This window comes from Ascaphus truei, chromosome 7, assembly GCF_040206685.1.
Source record: "Ascaphus truei isolate aAscTru1 chromosome 7, aAscTru1.hap1, whole genome shotgun sequence".
Lineage (NCBI taxonomy): Eukaryota > Metazoa > Chordata > Amphibia > Anura > Ascaphidae > Ascaphus > Ascaphus truei.
Window position 1 is genome coordinate 100,771,526 of NC_134489.1, and position 6,000 is coordinate 100,777,525.

General features: G+C 48.0%; 1 protein-coding gene across 1 annotated transcript in view; it reads left to right on the forward strand.

Annotated features, from left to right (window-relative positions):
* TMBIM1 (transmembrane BAX inhibitor motif containing 1) overlaps positions 1 to 6,000 on the forward strand; it is a 45,295-nt gene that overhangs the window by 1,076 nt on the left and 38,219 nt on the right. The gene's annotated exons all lie outside the window — the stretch shown is intronic.

Here is a 6,000-nt window from a genome sequence, read left to right on the forward strand (position 1 = left end):
CTCACGCGGTGCGCTCTCTCTCACGCGGTGCGCTCTCTCACGCGGTGCGCTCTCTCACGCGGTTCGCTCTCACTCACGCGGTGCGCTCTCTCTCACGCGGTGCGCTCTCTCTCACGCGGTGCGCTCTCTCTCACGCGGTGCGCTCTCTCTCACGCGGTGCGCTCTTTCACGCGGTGCGCTCTCTCACGCGGTTCGCTCTCACTCACGCGGTGCGCTCTCACTCACGCGGTGCGCTCTCTCTCACGCGGTGCGCTCTCTCTCACGCGGTGCGCTCTCTCTCACGCGGTGCGCTCTCTCACGCGGTGCGCTCTCTCACGCGGTTCGCTCTCACTCACGCGGTGTGCTCTCACTCAAGCTTGGCGCTTGATTAAACAATTTTTTTTTAACTTTCAAGCGCGCTCAACTTGCCCGCAACGCCCCCCCCCCCCCCGCGCGCTTGTGAAATAGCCAGGACACCCGGCGCTCATGCTTAGAGAGCTGGTGACGTCACCGCTGTCAAGCATGAGCGCGGTCAGCGCCAAGGGGGCCGCAGCCTAAGCGTGTTATTCTGTGTGTTATTCTGTGTGTTATTCTGTGTGTTATTCTGTGTGTTATTCTGTGTGTTATTCTGTGTGTTATTCTGTGTGTTATATTGTTTGTATGTTGCAGTAGTACTACACGCCAGAATATGTTGGTGCTACACAGGCCCTTTCCTAAAAAAAGGATTGAGAACAACAATTATCTCTGATAATGAGTATACATTTATGGGGCTGAAATACTAACTGGAAGTGGATACATATTTTTTTTTCTATCACTTTTCATTGGTCTAAAAAGCTGAATTATTGCTTGTAGTTGTTACATAGAAATTATTATTATTATTTCTCACGCTTCAGTTTCCAGGATCTTTTTCTTACAAAAACACCAGTGCTGCAGTGTATATTAATGTGTCCAACAGACAGAAACAGCAGAGGGAGGGACGGGGAAAGAGAGAAGGGACGGGGAAAGAGAGATGGGACGGAGAGAGAGAAGGGACAGAGAGAGAGAGAGAGAAGGGACGGAGAGAGAGAAGGGACGGAGAGAGAGAGAGAGAGAAGGGACGGAGAGAGAGAGAGAAGGGACGGAGAGAGAGAGAGAGAGAAGGGACGGAGAGAGAGAGAGAGAAGGGACAGAGAGAGAGAGAGAGAGGACGGAGAGAGAGAGAGAAGGGACGGAGAGAGAGAAGGGACAGAGAGAGAGAGAGAGAAGGGACGGAGAGAGAGAGAGAAGGGACGGAGAGAGAGAAGGGACGGAGAGAGAGAGAGAAAGGACGGGGAGAGAGAGAGAAGGGACGGGGAGAGAGAGAGAAGGGACGGGGAGAGAGAGAGAAGGGACGGAGAGAGAGAGAGAGAAGGGACGGAGAGAGAGAGAGAGAAGGGACGGAGAGAGAGAAGGGACGGAGAGAGAGAGAGAGAAGGGACGGAGAGAGAGAGAGAGAAGGGACGGAGAGAGAGAAGGGACGGAGAGAGAGAGAGAGAAGGGACGGAGAGAGAGAGAGAAGGGACGGAGAGAGAAGGGACGGAGAGAGAGAGAAGGGACGGAGAGAGAGAGAAGGGACGGAGAGAGAGAAGGGACGGAGAGAGAGAGAGAGAAGGGACGGAGAGAGAGAGAGAGAAGGGACGGAGAGAGAGAGAGAGAAGGGACGGAGAGAGAGAGAGAGAAGGGACGGAGAGAGAGAGAGAGAGAGAAGGGACGGAGAGAGAGAGAGAAGGGACGGAGAGAGAGAGAGAGAAGGGACGGGGAAAGAGAGAAGAGACGGGGAGTACGTGAGAGAGCAGTGAGAATGGGTAGCACTGGGGCGACCAACTCCAGTCCTCAGGATCCACCAACAGGCTAGGTTTTCAGGACATTCCTGCTTCAGCACAGGTGGCTCAATCAGTGGCTCCGTCAAAGACTGAGCCAACTGTGCCGCAACAGGGATATCCTGAAAACCTGACCTGTTGGTGGCCCTTGAGGACCGGCGTTGGCAACACCCCTGGACTAGTTTATATTCCTTTTCATTGACGGCATGCATGGAAACCCCTGTCCTGGTCCGTGTTTAATCTGAAACGGGTCTGGTTTGGTTATAAAACTCCCCGTGTGTCATGTATCATATGACACGCAGAGAAGGAAGGCTGTTTACAAACACGCGCGCTGTAGTAAGCAGCATGAGGCCGGGTCCCTGCTGGCTGGCGCAGCGCAGGCAGCGCAGACGCAGCATTAGTCACTTTCCAATGTTAGATATCGCCAGCCCGTTCAGCAGCGACAGCCACTGATACTGTTTAGGTCCTTCTCTATAATGGGGGGTGAGGGGGGGGCATTTAAAGGGGCAGTTCAGCCTGGGTTGTTTTTTTGTTGTAGGCAGGAGGGTTCCCGGAGCTGTTCTGTTAATTTCAGCTCCAGGGAACCGCTGCTTCCTGAGATACTTTCCTCCTGTAAATCAGGGGAGTCCAACTCCAGTCCTCGAGCTACCAACAGGTCAGGTTTTCAGGATAACCCTGGTTCAGCGCAGGTGGCTCAGTCTTCGATTGAGCCACCTGTGCTGAAGCAGGGATATCCTGGAGGGGGAGGGGGGCGGCAACACATTGAAAAGCAGTGGAGAAAACACACACAACAAGGTATAAAAAGCCCCACACTGATGTGGAACGATTACTTCCTGGTTACTTCCTGGTTACTTCCTTTGCTGATGCGTGTTTGTTTGGTGGACTATCGCTCGGTAGTTGAGGTTTCCTTAAAGGGACAGCGCCTCCTAGGACCAAAGCAAACGGACGTCAGTGACCTGTTTAAATCTGGGCGTCTGAGTATTTTGAGATAATATTTCCGACGTGTGTTTGCAGAACAGCGCGCAGCTCGCCACTCTGGTAGTGAGGGAGCCGATGGTCCTCATATAAGAAAGCTGTGTGTGTGTTTAACATTACCTGACCCAGGCCGTCCCCCTGAGATGATCCGCGCCCCCCCTCCCCCCCCCCCTGATCCTCCGGGGACTTCCCGGTTTCCAAGATGCAACTTTTGTTTCTCCACCAATGGCTGCCGTGGTCAGCTCCGGCACCCGATAGAGACGGCGACGCGGCTTTCTGTTGGAGATTCCTCGGCCATATGTCGTTTATTTTAGTGTTTCACACGGGCACACCAAAGTACAAATATCTCAGGAATCGGGGGAGGTGGGCATCCATGGGAGGGGGGCGTCTCTTCCCCCCCCACCCAGGTTGGGGAAGCTATACCTTAAACTGGGGATTGCTGCTTTAAAGCTGCAGTTCAGTCAATATCCTGCATGTGTGTTTTTTTTTAATAAATCAGTTCTGTAGTAAGAAAAAATACTTTTAGCATTTTCTGTTTTTAAAAAACAGCTTTGAAAGACCAATTTTCTTGTATTCTATTTTAACAGCCATTTGCGAAGGCACTGCCCCTTCATGTCCTGTCACAAGCTCTGGCACACCCCTTTGTCAGCCCTGCCCTCCCTCTAGCACATGTCAGTGCAGGAGTGCTCATGAATATTCATGAGCTTCCACTGACAGACAAGCAGAATATAAACAGATCCCTTCACTAATTATGTCACCAAATTTCGACCTATCAATACATGGAGAACGAATTGACTGGCAGCTATACTGTTCTTTAGGTAATTAGAGATTGCACACATAAAACTATTGAAGTAAAAAAAGAAATAAAAAAAATTAAAAAAAAGACAACTGCAGCTTTAATTCAGTGTCCATGTATTGGGACTCCTCCCCCATCCCATCAGCGGCCCTGTGTGATTTAGTTGTCCTGGAACCAGTTTGTGTATTTCTCCCTGTCCTGTGACCCCTGTCACTTCTCTGTGCATCGTTGTTACTATGTAACTTCTTTCCCTCCCTGTTTACCTGTTGCCTAGTAACTACCGCACTGGGTCCTGTTGGTACATCCCAGTAACCCTGGCTGAATGGTTTCTCCCGGCCATACTTCCTGCTTGTACAGGCAAGTTCACTTCCTTTTGGAACCAGCAGCCTTCGGGACCAGTGTGTTGTCCCATCTCCTGGCTGAATTATCTTCATTTACCTCTCCCTCACGTATGCCACCTACCCCAGTTCCCCTCCCTCTTTGTTATTGTTTGCCTTTGACAATAAAAGAACAAAAGGAAAGAAGGACTCAGTGGGCATCTAAGGGGAGTGAGGTACAGTAACTACCTGCCTCTACCACTTGCCACAGTGCGCATGTGTCAGAATAATAGTACTTGGGGAGAGGATGGAGTTCTGCCAATTTATTTACCTACCATGATCCGTGTGTGTGTGTGTGTGTGTGTGTGTGTGTGTGTGTGTGTGTGTGTGTGTGTGTGTGTGTGTGTGTGTGTGTGTGTGTATTAGATTGTAAGCTCCCCGGAGCAGGGACTCTTCCGAAATTTTACTTTTATGTTTGAAGCACTTTTTCCCATGATTTGTTATTTATATGATTGTCACATGTAGTACTAATGTGAAGCGCTATGTACACTAATGGCGCTATATAAATAAAGACATACATACATATATCATTTTTTTCTTCCATGTATTTAGTATAATTTTCATATGAAGGTGTGAGATGAGGAGGGGTACAGAAAATTAAAAAGGAGGGGAGTGGGGAAAAGGGATATGGTACAATTAAGTCATTTGTTTATACCATTCCATAAAATTGAACGTACGTCATCTTTGGAAGTAAGAGGGATCTGGGTGCAGGGTCATGATATAATGCTTTACATACATTACAGTACCACAAAATGCAATAGGAGGGCCAATTTGAGATACAAGAGCACGTTCGTTATAGAGGAATAGGGTGTATCCTCCACGCCCAGGTTACCTTTTAGATTCAGAACAGAAGGTATTTTGAGGGTTCCCAGGGAAGCCAAATCTCATCAAATGTATCCAAAGATCCGTTCAGCAAACAAGTAGGACGTTCCACGAGTTTCCTCTTTAAAAAAAAAAATGTTTTTGTGTTAAATCCTTGTCATAGCGGGAGCCTCCTCCTCCAGTAGTTTTGTGATGGCGCATCTCCTGGCGGATCATGTGTGAGGTCAATATTTGGGACCGATTAGGCATGTCCAGGGATCGTTTGTGAAATAATGCCATGAGTGGATCTCTTGACACAGCACAGCTAGTTAGATCGTCAATTAAATTAAAGATCTAATTGTGGGACAAGACCTCCAACCGTGGGACATTGTACCAACCTCGCCACATTCTCTCCCGCATCTCTTTGAAGACTTGAGTATATTTTGTGGAGTCTTATCTGGGACTAGGTACCAACGGAGTCGGACTTTATACCTATTTTCTTTTATATTTGGGCAGATGGAGTTTTTAGATGTGCCTGTAAAGATGGCTTCCCATTCTCCCAGTGGAATACTCATACCTAGCTCTCTTTAGGGGAGAGGGAGTGGCTCAGTGAGTAAAAGACACTGACTGGCACTGAGAGTTTGAAGCAGGGGAGCCTGGTTCAATTTCCGGTGTCGGCTCCTTGTGACCTTGGGCAAGTCACTTTATCTCCCTGTGCCTCAGGCACCAAAAAACATAGATTGTAAGCTCCATGGGGCAGGGACCTGTGCCTGCAAAATGTCTCTAAAGCGCAACGTATAACTAGCAGCGCTATAAAAGAACATGCTATTATTATTATTATTATTATTATTATTATTTAGCAATTAAACATGTATGAGAGCTTAGTGTCTCGGTACATGTCTTGCAAGAGATTATATACAACGGCTCGGGGGTTCACTAAATGCATGTTGGGTAATCTTCTGCTGCACTGACAGCCAAAGTTCTGTGAGGAAGATCATGTGACCAGGCAGGCACTAGATTCAATTGGTTCACTGCTAGAGAGAGGGCTCAAAAAGGTGATGCTGTTTCAGAAGGGGAAGGGGGTGTGACTTTGTAAATGGTTGCTATAGGAACAAAAATACTTGTTACATTAGAATACATTAAAAATGTCTTTAAATGTTTTTATTTTTTCATATATTTAAGTATTTTCCCATAGTACAGAAATGATTTATTTAATAAAAAAAAACACATGTAG